Genomic DNA, 17,202 nt, shown 5'->3' with positions numbered 1-17,202 from the left:
AGTTCATACAGTATAGCACAGGGAACTATATTCAATATCTTGTAGTAACTTATGGTGAAAAAGAATATGAAAACAAATATATGTATGTTCCTATATGACTGAAACATTGTGCTGTACACCAGAAATTGACATAACATTGTAAACTGACTATACTTCAATAAAAATACATAAAAAAAAAAAAAGAATTTGTCACAACTAGTTTGCTCTGGTGAATAGAGGATTAGCCATTGGAGCCACACACACACCACCTTCTGCGCTGGTGAGAAGAGAGGAATCCCAGGCCCTCAAGCCACATAGAAGGGGTTAGTCTTCATTCATCACAGGACTTGCTACTAGTTGTTAGACCCACCCAGGTTGATTCTTGAGCATGTTCAAGTATATGAACAAGAGCAAAGCAAATGATTTCATGCCATGCAGGCCATAAATCTAGGAAAGTATCAACCCATGTTATTAATAAAATTTTTTACTCATGAGAGCAAAGATTTGATGGAAACATAACACAAGGTGGAAGTCCCTTTTTCAGTAAGCAAACAAAAGGTAAGGCTGAGCACACTAAGAAAGGAGTTTGATCCCTAGCTAATGTTTGTATAGAAAAAGTGTTTTTCTTCCCTAGCTAACGTGTATATAGTGCTTACTAAAATGCCTAAAAACACAGTGCCTAAAATGATCCCAAACAGTTGTGATCTATTAAGTCTACAATCTTCCCAAGATCCTTAGGATGTAGGTATAATTTTCATTTTGTAGTTTGAAACTGAGTTGAACAGGGATTCAGGTTCTCAGCTCCTAAGCAGATTTGAGGTGTTTAGAGCTCCTCTCAGACTCCCTTAGGCAGGCAGCGGGTCATCACACGTAAGGGGTTCTGCAACTGGAAAGAGACAGAGGAGTGAAGCTTTCAACCTGAGTTTCCACCTTCTTTGTAGACTGAAGGAATGTATCCTTGGAAAGATTCACTTCCAAGTCTTACTAGAGAGCTCATCTTGAAAAAAATGTTTCTAAGGTAGGATGATATTTTGTAGTTTTTAAAATCTAGGGAGAATCTAGATTGAGGAAGGAGTCAATTAAATATCTAAAGCTTAAAATACAAGAGACCATAAATATACATAAATCAGTTATTTCTTAAATGCCAAGATTTTCAAAAATATCTTCATAGAATCCTGCCGTTCATACTAAACTGCTTTCTCTCCTGTCGTGTACTTTATTGAAAAGTAGTGATGTATAATCATAATCTTTTAAAGTCTTGATAAGCTCTTTGATAACTGATTTTTAAGTATATTCAGTTCTTTCCCCAGAGAATAATTCATAGTTCACATGACAAAATATTCTTATATTTTCCTGGAGGAACTCTGAAGTCACTATTTTATTTAAAAGAAAAATTTAGTGAACACTTATCAGTTCCCAGCACTGAAGAACCATTAAACCCCAATGCTGCCAGCACAAAGTTCCCAACAATGGCTAAAACAGACTTAGAGACAGATCATTATAATAGACTGTAATGATGGGAAACAATATAAACAGAGTAGATGTCCCAGAAATATTTCTGGAGGGGATTCATTGCAACACCCTTTAAATGTGTAAAAAGAATTTCCCAAGGAAAGAAAGGAGGAGGAGAAGGAGGTTCTAGACAGAGAGTATCTACTGAAAAACAGGCCTGGATGCCAAACTATGTAGAACTATTAAAACAGACAAACTGGTGCTTCTGCAGCACAAAGTGCTATCGGGTTTATATCAGAAATTCTCCACGACTGTAATCGACTGTACTGCATGCTCTAACCTGGTTGACTGCATGACTGTGAAGCAATGCTTGCCGTGGGGAAGCAGGACCACAGAAAAAGAAGAAGAAAACACCTGATGTCCTTTTGCCTCCACAGTGACAGCGCTAGGTAGCCCTGGCAGTGGAATTATTAGCTCAGGACAACTTTTTGTCATGCTAGGGGACACCAAAACAAATCAGGCGCATCATACTTGATAATAACACCTGACTCTTTAGTACTGACTTACAGAAAGTCTTCTTTTATGCTCAAATAACGTCAGAGAACACTATTGAAATTAGAGACCATTTTGCTGTATGCATGTATTATATGCAATGTTATATAATAAATTATATGAGTATAATGTTATATTAATAAAAAAATTTTTGTAATGAAAGCAATGTTGTGTAGTATAGAGAGACCACAGGCTTGGAGTCAAATAGATGTGAGAGTTGCAGCTCCATCACTTAAAACAGTCCGTGTGAATTTGGAAATTTCATGAAGTAGCTAAGCCTCACAGTCTTTATAAAATGAAGAAAGTTTTCAGGGCTGTGACGAGGATTAAGTGATGGAGCATCCAACACATAGTAAATACTCAAAATATTCTTTTTCCTATAATATGTTTACAATTTATATCCCACCTAATTACACAAGGGGACTTGAAACAGACTTTTGAAGTAAGAAAACAAAGACACAACAACAGATAAAATTAAATATGACAGACATAGTGGAACTCATTTACAGCAAAGAGGCTTATCATTTTATTAGGAATCTATTTCTTTGGAATTCTTGAAGATTGTTACTCTTTGAAGGAAAAATTTAGATTGTTGAAATTTACCTTGGAATTCTAAAGGTGCCCCTCATTTTACAAGCTACTGCCTGAAAATCCCTCTGACATTCAAACGTAGTGAATTAGCTTTATTTTTTTGTTCCTTGAGTGATTTTGGCTGGCTGATTTCCATAATACCTGAATTGCATGTTTGTAAGCTGCCAATATTTTATTGTTCTGAGTTTTTCCTCACCCACGTCGATTTGATTGCTTTCAGTTTAGTGGAATTCCACTGGGGATGGAATACAGTGTGCATTCCTTCTAATGATGTAAGTTACTGCTGTTTTCTTTACTTTGCTAGAAATGACGAATGGAATTACTCAGAATCTCAAGTCAAGTAGGAGGCTACGAGCTGAATTCAGATGATGTGAAGGAGAAAGCAATTCACAAAACTTAAGTTTAATTTACCTAGTTTCTTTATTAAAGTAGACTTCCTGGTTCTAAACCATTTCTGGACAACTAAAGCCTATCCCCTAAACCTTGAAACAAATTTTAAGGAAATTTTTTTCTCCAATGTCTGTTAGATATTTTTCCCTTGGGTCCCCACTGCATCTTCCTGGAGGTACTGAGTACACCCAGAAGACTACAAACCCTTTGAAAGTCTTCCTGTGCTGCAAACAATGAAAGCTGATAGATCTTGGGACAGAGAAGGTGTCACTCTGTTAAATGACCACTGAATTAACATTCATTTACATCTTTAAAAAGTACAAAGTAGGAATGTTACAAATTCTTATCTCAATTCATTCTTTCACCATCATGAAAAGCAGTTGTGAATCTCTGTGAACTAAACATAAAATGGGAAGATCTGAATTTTGTAAAAAAAAAAAAAAGATTGTCATTTAAATGTATTAAAGCAATATTTTTATTTATATATGTTGTCACAAGGTTCCTAGACTATTTTTATAACACATAGAATAATATTTATAAAGTTTAGAATTGAACAAATACTAAAATTAAATGAAAATATAGTTTACATTTTAGGCTAAGATGTGTGATTGGATTGTGCTAGTGTCTTTTATTAAAACAGGGACACAGTGATTGACCTTCATGTTTCCTTACTGAGTGTCTCCTTCTCTGTCTTGTACTTTTGGAACAGTCACAAAACAGAGAGAAGAAACCAGAGAGACTTAGAGTGTTGGCCACTCCTCTCTTTCCAACACTATTTATTTAAAATAAAAAACTTGACACTACTCATGTAATAATCCCAGACTCATGAGTTTGCCTATGAATGAGGAACTTACCAATAAGGAATCAATAAGGAATCTGAGGAAATTCAGTAGTTTGTACGGGGTGGGTAGATCAAGGTATTTACTCCAATCATAAGTACGTTTCTAACTCTAGGTGTGTATTGCTAAGTTCTACACATGTAATTTGCATCCTTTGTACTCAGTTTTATGGGGGAACAAATAAATGGGCAATTATCACTTGACTTGGGTCTCATTTGTTTCAAGGTAAAATGAGAACAATAATGTCTCCTCCAGCTGGGTTGTTGTAAGTATTCCTGGGCATAACAGTACCCACAAGTCAGTTGAGGGACCACAGTGAAGACACAGAAGAACCCTGTTGTTATGGAGCTTACAAAAGCGATGGATGGTGACAGGCAATAGAAAACAAGACATAATTTTAGATCTCAGAAATGCAGGGACATCAAAACAGAGTGGAGAGTCAGACAACAACTGAGGGAAAGAGATCACACTAAATCAGCTCAAAAAGCAAGAATGGTGTTTGTGCAAATTAGAAAAGCGTCTTCTTTCTTAGTGTGCACAGTCCGTGGTGGCAAGATTTGACCAGGAGGACCTGCTTAGTGCAAAATTAAGAGGCAGCTCTTCCCCTGGTCAGTGGTGGCTCCAGTCCAAGGTATGCTGTCTCGAGGGGGGAGAAGAGCAGGGAGCCTTTGTGTGAGGATTCTAACTGCAGGACAAGTGTATAATGTATGAATTGGCTCTCTCTCCAAGGGGGAGACACATGAGTTCTAACTTGAATACAAGGGGGGCAGCCTCGGAAGAGGTCTGATGAAAGGATGCCCCAATAGGCAAAGACAAGTCAGGCAGCCTGAGTGAGGCACCGGCCCGGCTTGCTTAAAGGCCCCTGGTGCTGGAGAGCTGAGACAGGCTCCAAGCAGAGCATTCTCAGCTGCTCCAGTGAGTTTGGATTTGTGCTAAGGGCAGTGCTAAGCTTTTGAAGTGTTTGAGGATGACATGCAGGTTTTTAAAAGATCACTGGCTGCTGTGTGAACAAAAACAATGTTTTCAGACAAAAGAATATGAGAGGCAGCAGCAGATCAGTTGCAGATGATGGAAACAACCCAGGTGAGAGGCCACGTGGGCTGGGAATGGAGATTCAGTTGTTCGTGCAACAGATACTTGAGTGCCTACTCAGTACGAGGCGCTTTCCTAGGAGATGGAGTTGTAGCCGTGAATAATACAGACAGAATCACCTATTTCATGGAGCTGAGATTCTACAGGGCAGAGAGGAAAAAGAGCAACTAAATAAGTAAAACGGAAATAAATATCCTATTAAAAAATGTATCAAGGGAGGGTAATAAGGAATACTATTTAGAGTAATAAGTGGCAAGTTTAAAGATATGGCCAATGAAAAATAAAGACATTGAGGTAAGTGGATGGATTCAGAGTACATTTTGACACAGACCCAATGGGATTTTTAAATGAATTTGATATGGTAAGTGAAGGAAAGAAAGTAAGGCCGACTGACAATTTGGCTTGAGCATCTGGGAACAAATGAGAAATATAATACTCAGATAAAGGCGGGCGACTTTCTGTTATACTCAGCTAGATGCTGTTTATGGACTAACTGCTTAGTCATTGTTGTCACTTGAATTATATAGTTTTCAGTTTTGCCAGAGGACTTACATAGAAAACACTGAAGGAGAAGCCACGTGACCTTACTGGTAATCCCAATTATATACTTTATCAGTAATTAATTTTCAAGATTTTTTTCATGATTTTAGAAAATTTTTAAGCAAATGGGTTATTTAGTATAAACTGGCTGTGCTACCCTACTATAAGGGTGTTTAAGACACCAAAAGCTTCAGCTTCTTAGATCAAAGAGCATCCTCCAGGCCAAAATGTTTCTACTGGAAAGGTTTCTCTGCATCCTGATAAAAAGCTTCCCTAATATTTCCATGTATTATTATATATTTGCATATTCACTTTGATGGAAAGCAAGGAATAGTAGCCAAATACATATTTCATACTTTCTTTTGATTAAAAATGATAAAGGTCATATTAGTGTTGTTTCTTCTTCATCTCCAATTTATAATGTAGAAATAATTTTTCTATGGAAAAGCCAACTAAAGAAAGGAAATAAGATTGATTCACTGCCATATCATTGTTCCATTTATCCTTGTACCTCAATTACGACAGAATACCCCAGGTCTGGGACCTAACACAAATAGGTGCACAGAAACATAATCACAGAGTTTGGGTGTGTGGAAGAGACTTCAAAATCAGCTATTCCGACACCCTGAGTTTTCAGATGGACAAAAATGGTCTCTGGAAGGAAAAGTGATTGAATCAAGGTCATGCAAAACAGAGAAGACCCAATTTAAGATAAAGATTTTTCCCTCCATTTAATTTTTCTGTTTATTTAGTCTATTGGGAAGATCAAGACAATTGCCAATTACTGTCATAAATGACTCAGAGGATCTAAGACTCATAACTCTTAGACTCATAAATGACTCATGACTCTTAGAGGATCTAAATATATATATATATCTCATTTCCTAAGATAAAAATTTTCATAGTCTTCTTTAGTAGTCATGTTCTGTTTAACCTTGATTAGATACTAAATTGACCTCATGGAGCCCATTTCTTACCTTTTCTCATTTCCACAGTTCTAGATAGACTGTCAACTGGGACGTTTTCAAAGCTGTCAGAATTATTCTATCTTCACTTTTGTTAAATAGTTTCTCCTAGCTTTCTGAACAATATCTCTTTCAAGCCTGGAGTAAATCATATTTATACCCAAGGCGAGGCAAGAGGCAGACAGGAAAGATGGGAGAAACAGACAAATAGGTAATATGAATTGTATGTTCTTCTTTGAATACAAAGTCTGAATTGGTATGAAAAGAGATTAATGAAGCATGTTAGATGGATGGCAGTCTCAATTTACAAAAATAAAAATAAAAACGATCTCATGTACTTAGAATGAAAATATCCTACTTGTCATGGAGTCACCCAATGAAAGGTCAAATATCTATGGGGGTATACACCCCTAGTGATGAGAACTAGAACATGGCCTCTTCTAGTCATTCCTCAAAGCTCAGCTCTTTAATCTCTTCCTTGATTCCCTTCTACCCACTCCCTTCTCAACTCTTTATGCTCCCAGAATACTGTACACTTGATCCTCTGATTCTCAATACAAGTGTTTATTTACAAGCCTGGGCTGTTTTTGTTATTGTTATTTTCGTTTTTTTAATCCTCACTAGACTATGAGCAACTTGAGTTCAGAATCTGGAATATTAACACATATTTGGTAAGGGAACATGAATAATTAAAGGAGAAAATGCATGATTACCAGAATAAGTGAATAAATGAATATTGCTCAATGCTGTTCTGTTATACTATTTCCAGAATGTTTGAATATTAAAATATGAATGGTCCATTTAGTTCTCAGTAGAGTAGAAAATACTTCCAACAAATTACATAATGAAATTTATATTTATTTATCTTTTGGGTTTCTACTTTTTGATCATTTATAATTCCAGACTGAAGTAATCATTTTCTTTTATTTTATCCATGGTTAGTGGGAAAAACTGAGCTAAAGCCCAAAGATGAATAGAAGTAGCTTCTATATTAAACAGCCCAAAGAAGATATAACACTTGCAATATAATCTGAATATCTATGGTTCCCCTAACTGGAAAGACTATGCAAATTATCCTTTATGATGTTTCAGCCTAAAGAATTGCACCCACAGATGTAACATGAATAGTATTTTAGTGCCAGAAGACACCTGAGAATTCACTGAGAACGCTGAAGCCCAAAGGTGAACAAGTTGCTAAATTCACCAAAGTGACTTAAAATTAGGACTCATGAATGCTGATTCCCAATGCAGAGATCTTTGAACAGCAACCTGTTGTCTTTGTGTTTGCATTTACTTTAGAAATAGCATAATGGGACAAGGAATGAACAAAATATATGATAAAACTTAGACTAATGCTAAGCAATTTCAATTCAGGACATGTGTTGTTATATTATGCTTTAACAATTCTATAGTTAATTATATTCATAATAATTAAAAGAAAACAGATCTTAACTGTAACATTCCATATTATGGTGAAATGATTTTTTAATGGACATTTTAACCGTTGTTTCATTTGAAGATGATTTAAAATACAAATAGCACATGTTTTCGACCATTAGTTATGTCAATTCAATTTTCAAGGTTATAATTAATTCAAATTATGTCTCTGAGATGCTGCTCGCCAATGTCAAACATATCTAACATTCTTTATCAAAATGGAGATGCCTATACTCTGAGGAGTGGAGTGGTAGGAGTAGATGGAGTATAACAATGGTTTATATTATTAGAAATTAATGTTTTCCATGACAAATATTTAAAATATTATTTTTATGTTTAAGTTTTCAGGACATAATTGCATAGTATTAAAAATGAATGATTTTTAAGAAAAACGACAAAATTTCAATAAAATTTTGAGCTAAAAATCTGCAGTTTTATCTATTTCCCCAGGCATGCCCCTTTCCCCCCATGTTAACTTACTGACTAATGAATAATGGGCTATTACTCATTTAATTTAATTGATCATTGCTACTAAAACAGAAGTATCAGTTCTAATAACGTTTTTGTTTACCAACCAGGGCATTATAACGTGGAATATTCCTAAATATGAGTACATTTAATGCGTCATAGCTCTCAAGTTAAAATGTAATAGTTCACGGTTTACATTCAGAATGACTTTTCAGACATTCAATATACTTTAGTGATTTACTGAAAGGCTGAAAATCAGGGCACACCAAATTATTGATCTGTGAGAATATGCGTAGCAAACAAAGGTGAGGAAATAAGAGAAAAGATAGCTCACAAAACAAAATCATTACATTTACAAATGTATTAAAATAATTTACAAGCAGAATAACAAACTCCCTTTCTAAGAGGTAGGAGGCTTGACATTTTTGCAAAGTATCTAAACATGGAGAATCAATATGCCTCCTTCTGTCTCGTATCTTTTCTGGTTGTTTGACTTGAGGATTCTACCAAAGAGGTTATTGACAGAGAACAGCTGGCACAGTGGATTGCTAAATCAATTCCTAAACTGCTAGAATCTGTTGTTTTCATCCTCAGTAACTTCCAGACCGACCAACAACCTTAGGGAGAAATTTACTCTGTTCTCTTCCATCTCAATTTGCTGCCACTGTAACCACAAAGAACAAAATTTATTTAAACTCTAATGATGGAACTGGGTGATATTTTATCAGGCCTTATGGCCAGCTTAATAGATATCTGGGAAGTTTAAAAGTAAACCGTACCAAGATTCCTCCAGTAATTTTGGTGAGAAGCTATTTGTGCTCTCGAGTATGGAAGGAAAGTGCTTCTGCTGTCGATACCAGACTCCTTTCCCTGACAAGCCAGCAAGGGCAGCTAAAAGTTATCTGCTGATGGCCTCCTTTCTGCGGCAACTGTATGGGCAAGATTTAGGAGTACATGTCAAATTTGCATTATGAGGGAAACAGAGATTATGAGTTTGTTTTAAATTATACCACTCAATACAGAGTGAAGAAAAGAGAAAAAAAAAAAAAAAAAAGAAAACCTAAGAGGCAGTAATCCCCTTTCCAGAGAAATATTTATAAATCTCCCCACAGTGCTGGAGATAATATCCAGCGATCTGAGCAAATTCTGCAGCTTCCTCTAGGTTCAATTTCCTAATTGATGAGGTGGAGGAGTTATAAGCCACCTCCTAGTGTTTGGTGAGAGTTCAGTGAGATGATCCATGTGTAGCACTTAGCACAGTGCCTGGTACACTGCTAGTGCTCGGTGACTGGTAAATCTTTTCATCAGCATCATCAATGTTGTCATCATCATCTCTGATAGGCCTCAAAAATCTTTAAAGGGTTGATGTAGAATAATGTCTGGATGACTACCTAAGTTTTCCTCCAGTTCTAGGTAAGCCATGTTATCCGAGGCTCATTGTGAATTTCCTTTACCTTTATCCTCAAATACAGGGAGATAATTTTTAAAGCTATTGAACGGCATTTGTGAAATAGTTTTGCTTCTCTTTTATACAGGGATCTCATTCTACAAAATATAATCAGTCTGACACATTTCAGCCACCCCCAAAGCTATTTTCACACCACGCAGGACTTGGCAAAGGGAAGAGATGCTGCAATTGACCTATCCTTTTTATTCACCTGCAGGAAAATTTCTTTCCTTTTTTTTTTTTTCAAATTGTCTCTAACCCATGAAAATATTCCATATTTACAAGCAATTCAAAGAGATATGAAAAGCTTAAAAAAGAACCATAGAGCCAACTAATAAAGAATCTTCTGGTTTTGGAATTGATCTCAGAAAGACAAAAAAAGGACTCGTTATTTTAATGGAGAATTTTCTACCTGGTGCTTTAATACAGATGATAAAACACCGTATCTTTTCAACTACAGGCAGATCACACAAACATAAACATTCAATGCTAGTACTTAATAGGTAAAGGATAAAATGGAAACATGTTAATAATTATTATTTAATAGGCTTAACACCACAATTAAATTCACAAATATACTCTCACTTGAATGACACATTTGGAAACCATACAACTTCTCTTCCTGTTTTAAATTGTGTATAATTCATATTATTTTGTCATTTAAAACAATACACACTGCTTATCCAGTTTCTGCCAGGAGGCTATTTATAATTTACACACCAAAAATATTCTTTTGGGGAGAAAAAAAGCAATTATTAATGTAACCATTGCCATGAATATTAGAAAATGGGGAAGGTTTACCTCTTATGCAATCTCCATGTAAGAGAAGATTAAATCATCAGTTTGTTTTCACCAGATGTTTCGATATGACAATATTAGTGCTTTTTCTATGTCTATTTTCCTCACTTTGTCTAAGAGATGCCAATTGTTACAAACCTTGTCTATTAAACATGTGCTCATTACCTAAACAATGTAAGCGGTAGCAAAAAAAAAAGTGGTTTGTAGGCGACAGTTTTTTTTAATAAAAGAGTGGCAGAGATTTGAGAAAAGTAGTAATAAATGATTAAGTTTGCATGACAAAGGACAGGCACAAAAGTATAACAGGGTCTGATTTGAAAGGACACACTGTGGTAAAGATAACATCAGTATGGTGAGATGTTACTTTGTTCAGTATTCAGCCTGCATTGATCTCTCACTTGGTATTGTAAATTAAAAAGTACATTTAATTATTCCACTATATTTTCCCCCTTGGGTTGAAAAAACTGGTCACTTAAATAAGGATAAATAAACTCATTGTAAGCAACTAATAATAACAACCACTGTAAAACTGAAGATGATCATTGACAAAATATTAGCCTGTCCTAGTCTCTGTGGCTCTTTCCTCTCTGGGTGGTTATAATGAGTATAACCTGCATCATATGATTTAGTCCTTAATTAGTATGTTCTGCTTTTCTCTCCCAGCTTCTTTGTACCATTCATTGTTTTATTTGCAATAATTTCTGGCTAGACTGTGACCTCCTTCTGCTTTGAAATTCACGTTACTCAGTACATACTGGGGCTCCAGTAACTGCTGGGAGACTGATGGACAACCTGACTTTGAGTCTATCAACCTGGATGTCGATGAGGAGATAAGCAAGCAAAACACACTGTCTTCAAACGTGGAATGATTATGACTACTATGTGGGAACAACCGTATCATTGCCTCAACATAGAATATTTTAGAAAACCAAAATGTAAAATATTTTGGGCTGCATGGCAGTCCTAGAACTGATCCAAAAATCTGAGCAACTGGTTGAACAGCCTCCAACTGGTAACATTAATGTTAATATTGCAAAACTCAGTATTATCTTCATCGTGAACAAACACCCTGTACAGGAATAAAAGCTATGGACAAAGCATGTTTGTTTATCACATAGGTCACTGGGAAAGTGGCTATATCAGTCTACTTAGTTTGTAGTTACATCAGAATAGGAAGGGGGTGTCTTTATTTCTGTTTAAAATAGAGGCTTAAAAATAATAAAATAAAATAAAATAAAATAAAATAAAATAAAATAAAATAAAATAAAATAAAATAAAATAAAACAAGACTTGGTTAAGAAAAGGGATTAGAAAATATGCCTGTATTTGAACCATTAGCAAGCCCTAGATTCCCTATTGTTTATCTGCTGGGCCATCCAAATGAACCTTAGAATGGCACCAGAGGAATATGTTCACGTAATTACTAGAATGCTTTTTTAATCTGCGCTCTTGCATATAAACTGACAGATAAGATTATTACAAGACATGGCACATTAATAACTAACACCTAATTAGTTTGATAATTCTTTGATTAAGCCCTAATTTTCCTTGCTTCTCATGCAGCAATTCAAATTACTCTGTATTATTTGCTCCTTTTCAGACTCTTTTAGAACATGCTTTGAATAGTCCCAGGAGGCTACCTGAGAAGGAATTTATTCTTGTCTGACAGCAGGTCCATGCCATTAATAGTGACAAGGCTGGACCGAAACGACACGGTAATGAGAGTTCCTCCACAGCAAAGAGATTCCTCTAGAATTTGACACCTCTTTCAAAAAGGGTAGGAGGCAGAATTCTGAGAACGTGAGGAAAATGAAATGTTAGGTCTTCAGGTTGTTCTCCATAAAGAGAAAGTAAACTCGTATGGCCATTATACCGCAGAGGGGAGAAATCTTCTCATTTACTGCCCTTCTGCCCAAACCAAATGCCTTTCATCACCACGAAGCTGAGAGAGTCAGAGCAGCAGCAGAGGAATCACAGCCACTCACGAGTGCTTGGATCTATTTCTGGACATCCTAGCTATTTCTAATGACTAGAATGTTTAATGGGCTGATAGAGACAAATACGAAAATCGAACACATTTATCCCGAACAGCTTCCCCCTACTTCAAATAATCAGAAGGCAATTCTCCTGGGGCCCCGCCAAGTCCAGGAACTATGCTCGCCCATAACAAAGTGGAAGTTCTCTCTCCTCTTTCTCTCATTTCTGTCTAATTCTATATGCTGCCTGCAGTTTACTGATGCACACAGCAAACCTGGCTTTGTTAATTCTGAGCCTCTGTCTCTGGGGACACCACCAATAACTCCTTTAAGAATCTTTACACAGGGCCTATTTGCAATGCTTGAAAACCTGTCATCTTTTTAAATAACAAGATTATTTCCAGGAATGAATAAAGAGGGCTGCTCTGGGATGATCATCAATAATTTTTTTCATTGAGATAAATGTTGCACATCATGAATTCAATTCAATAAACATAGCATGTATCTGGCAAGATATGAGGCAATAGGGATTTAAAGGTAAAAGTTTCTTGAAGGTGTATATAAGGCAGTAAAGAAACGAAGATTCTTTCCTCTGCTTGGGAGAGAATAATATGTGATAATTAAATCAGAGAGCTCATAAGAAGTGCTCAGTAGGAAACCATAATTTTGCTGTATTTGGGCACCACTGCTACCACTAGACATTTAAATAGTACATAGTATAGTCAAGTATGTTCTGAGTGTATGTGGATGATGGATTATTCCATACCCTAACCCTGTGAAGTAATACCCATTATCCTGTTTTAAAGACGTAGGTATCATGTATATTTGTTCACTGCTGTATCTATAGAATCTAACCCAGTTCTTAGAACTCATCTCGAAGACACATAAACCAAACTCATTAATGCACAGAATGTAGGATTTTTTCATATGATCCCCAATATCACATTATAAGTTATGTATTATCACCCACTTTATACAGATAGGAGAACCTAGGCTAGAAAACATCAGATGACTGGAATGGGCAAAATTGGTCTAGTGTGTTATTTGTTCATGTGGTTCTTAAAAAAATTGTTTTTCTATCTCTATCGAACGTTTGCTTCTAACAATCCTTAGATATGTGTTCAATTTGTGAAAAGCCAACACTCGGAAAGTTTTGGCCCCTCAGTGTACTTTGACCCTCTGCTTGTGCATTCTGCAACCAGCAGTCCTACAGTCAGCCTCATTTGACAGGGGAGGAAATGAAGGTTTAAAGAGATTTATTAACTTGACTAAACTTACAATTTCCAGCAAGTGGCACGGCCTGGATTTGAAACCATGCAGTCTGGCTCTGGAGTCTGTGCGCCTGACTACCTGTTCTCACTGCCTGTAACGTCCATGCATTAAACGGCCACCAGTGAAGAATTAAAATAAAACAATCAAAATAACAGAAATCAGCCAGAGAAGGAAAGGAAGCTGTTGTTCTCTTTTAGGTTATGAACTGGTCCAGTTCCAGCACTTTCCTTACTACACTGTGTTTTTGGCAAATAGTCACCCATATTTCGTTTTTCTTGTTTACATCTAGACCTCATTTAAGTTTCTACCACTTGTGTGAACTTAAACTGTCAAGACAGTTTGGAGCATTTTGAGTTGCAATATTAGGTCACTTATATGTAGTTCCCAGCATCACCCCTGTGTAAAATGGCTTGTGGAATGTGCCTTCTTTCCTTCTAAACCATGTTTTAGACTCAACAGCTTTAGCAAAATTCCACAAATTTTCTCCTGTTTCCAACCTCTTAAGCAAAGAGCTGCCTGATCACCTTCTCTGAAATGCCGGTTTCACGTCATTGCTCTACTTTAAATCTTTCAAAGATTCTCTTCCATCCCAAATTATCTCCTGTGCCTGATTGATCAAGTGTCTGTAATTTGTCACCACGAACATCACTTCTTATGCTCCAGTATTTCCTAATCTTAAATTATTGTCTTGCCAGGCTGATACCCTCATTGTCATATAAGCACATCAATTTCACATGTACTGCTATGTCCTCCTTCATTTTCTGTTTCATTTTTATACAAAGCAAGCCCCATGTATTCTTCCGCAGTTAGTCAGATATTATCTTTCAAATTCTAGATACACATTATATCCTCTAACACCAGAAATCACAGATATCTTTCCTCTGAAACTCCTAACATGTAGTGTCTCCTATTATACAATCTCTCAAGTTTAATCTTTTTCTATTATTTATTAGTTCCTTTTTTCTCAGTCAAAAAATCATCCACTCCACTTGTTAAAACAGAGATCACCTTTTAGGATTCTTACACGCTTTACCACGCTCAGTTTGGGACTGTTGAGCACGCAGAACATACTCTGTTTATACTCTGACTTACTTCGCTTACTCTCCTCGCAACCCCGTCTTCACTGCCGACCTGTCCCCAAAACTCCACATTTGATTCTTTAACTGCCCACTTCAGAGTTTGCTATGAGAATTAAATGAGGAAAAAATGGGAAAGTGCCCAGAATGAATCTTAATATTTAGCAGATGTTTGTCAAATGACATTTGGATTGAAATTTTCACTTATTCCCCTTTTGCAACTGAATACCATTTGTGGCTTTAAGCCTAGATGAGTTCAGAGTCTCCTATTTCTCTAGCCCTGCCCACTTCAGTGGGCACTTTCTTCCTCTGCTTTCTATTTAGAGCATTGTTTGGGATTTTCAGGACAACAATCTCCAAATAAGCTTTTACTTTCTTTTCCTGTGGTTTCAGTACTAATGAATCCCATGAATCTACCATTGTGACGTTTCTAAAATCATCTTATCTATCTTCATATCACCTCCTAAGGTCAAGCTTTATTTTCTGTCCTTGGACTTACCCTAACTGGTTTTCATTTTCTCACCAAACCATCTTGTACAACATTTCCAATTTTGTTTCTCTTTCTAGGTCACTGAGTGCCAACCAAAGTGAACCATTGGCAGTTCCTTGTCTATGTCTGAGAAGCAGAGAGATTGGTCTTAATCCTAATGGTTTTAGAAATCAAACCTGGGTTTGATCCTCTGTCCATGTTGTATGTGACCTAGACAAAACACTTGAACTCTCTGTGCCTCAATTCTCTCATCTATAAAATAGGGATGATAACACACTCTTCTCAAGTTTTTGTAAGGATTAAAAAAGATTATTTTAAGAGTCTTGCAAAAAGGAAATACTAAACAATTAACAGTCACAAAAGAACATTTCAAGATATTGTGATTTGTGCCTTAGTTATGATCCCTTCAGCCGTAAACATCTTTATCCCTAACTTCATGTAGGCTATCCTCCAGTTTCTCAAGGCTCATTTCAGTTTTTGCTTCTTCCATAAGATTTTCTCCAATCTTTCACAGCAGAAACATTATCTTTTTACAGTAAACTCTCATAGTAAGAGAGAAAGCAAAAAAAATTCAGGGGAGGACATGTGCATATATTGTTTTAGTTTATCATTTTAACAATCTTAAGAAATATGTTTTATAAAGAAACTGAGAATTAAAAAAAAAACCAAAAAACACAAGCAAAGTATTTAAATCCTGGCTTGTGTGACCCCACCTTTATAGTCTCTCCATTGGATTGGTTCCCAGAGTACTATCAGGGTCCATTAAAGACAATCTTAAATTTTTGTTTCTTTTTTGAGCTATTCTCACTATTGTAGAGACTGATATTTTTTGTCTTATTTTTATTTATAGCTCTTCCAAGGAACAAAGAAAAAATTAATTAATTTTTACATAATAGAACTTTTTCTATCTTGTAATTACCGTGTAGCACCACTGGTATTTTAAAAATCTGGGACACATTATAGGATTTTCATGATCTTATTTTTTCTATATTTTGAACATTTTCTATTTTATTAACTTAGAAATTATTTCATCATCACTCATCAGTTATTCTCAGCTGTATTAGAAAGAAAAAAATAAAATAAATTGCCTAGAATGATGATGTAATTGTAAAATAGATCATCGTAATCTCATCATTTGGTTTTTTCGTTGTGTTGACTAAGGTTTTACATTATCATTCAAGAAGATATAAAAGGCAGGAGACATTCATGGTTTACTTTTAGTTTCATTTAATACTGTTTAGAATTTAGAATTTTTATTTTCCATTCCTTTCTGCAAAGAGAAGAATATCGACACAGGAAGATATATTTAGGATATTGGGTGAATCAAAAGATGAACATAAAAAGACAGATAGCAGTACACTAAACTTTAATGATTAGGATGAAATTTAAACTGATTGTTCAAGTGAAATTTCAGACTGAATCTTCAGATGACAATGAATTTTCTTAAACTCAAGAATCAATGAATGAACAATACATTCCAAAGGACAAAAAGGGAATATGCTATTCTTATCCAATTAGTTCTTCAGCTAGGACTTTACCATGCAATATTTTGTGGTAAGAACCTGAAACATCTCATTTTGTTAAAAGGTTATGTTACAGTACTCTTTCATCTTTGACAAAACCTGTGTGCCAAAATTTATGTTTTTTAAGTGTACAGATGCTGAAGAAATCAGAAGGCAATTAATAATGTATAAATTTAAAATGACTGGATTTATCATTCTAATTAATGCTCATAAATCTTAAAATAAGAAATATTTTACAGATATGAAATGAAGATGATATCCTCGTCAACAAAATCATAAGCTATCAAAATTTTCAAAAATTAAATTGTTACATTT

General features: G+C 35.6%; 1 protein-coding gene and 1 long non-coding RNA gene across 12 annotated transcripts in view; one reads left to right on the top strand and one right to left on the bottom strand.

Annotated features, from left to right (window-relative positions):
* The window catches only part of TRDN (triadin), a 303,786-nt gene that overhangs the window by 177,169 nt on the left and 109,415 nt on the right, over positions 1-17,202 (bottom strand). The window lies entirely within an intron of this gene.
* Positions 1-17,202, top strand: part of LOC141578359 (uncharacterized) — a 49,017-nt gene that overhangs the window by 23,769 nt on the left and 8,046 nt on the right. The window lies entirely within an intron of this gene.

This window comes from Camelus bactrianus, chromosome 8 (assembly GCF_048773025.1).
Source record: "Camelus bactrianus isolate YW-2024 breed Bactrian camel chromosome 8, ASM4877302v1, whole genome shotgun sequence".
Lineage (NCBI taxonomy): Eukaryota > Metazoa > Chordata > Mammalia > Artiodactyla > Camelidae > Camelus > Camelus bactrianus.
This window is presented reverse-complemented; position numbering and strand designations above follow the sequence as displayed.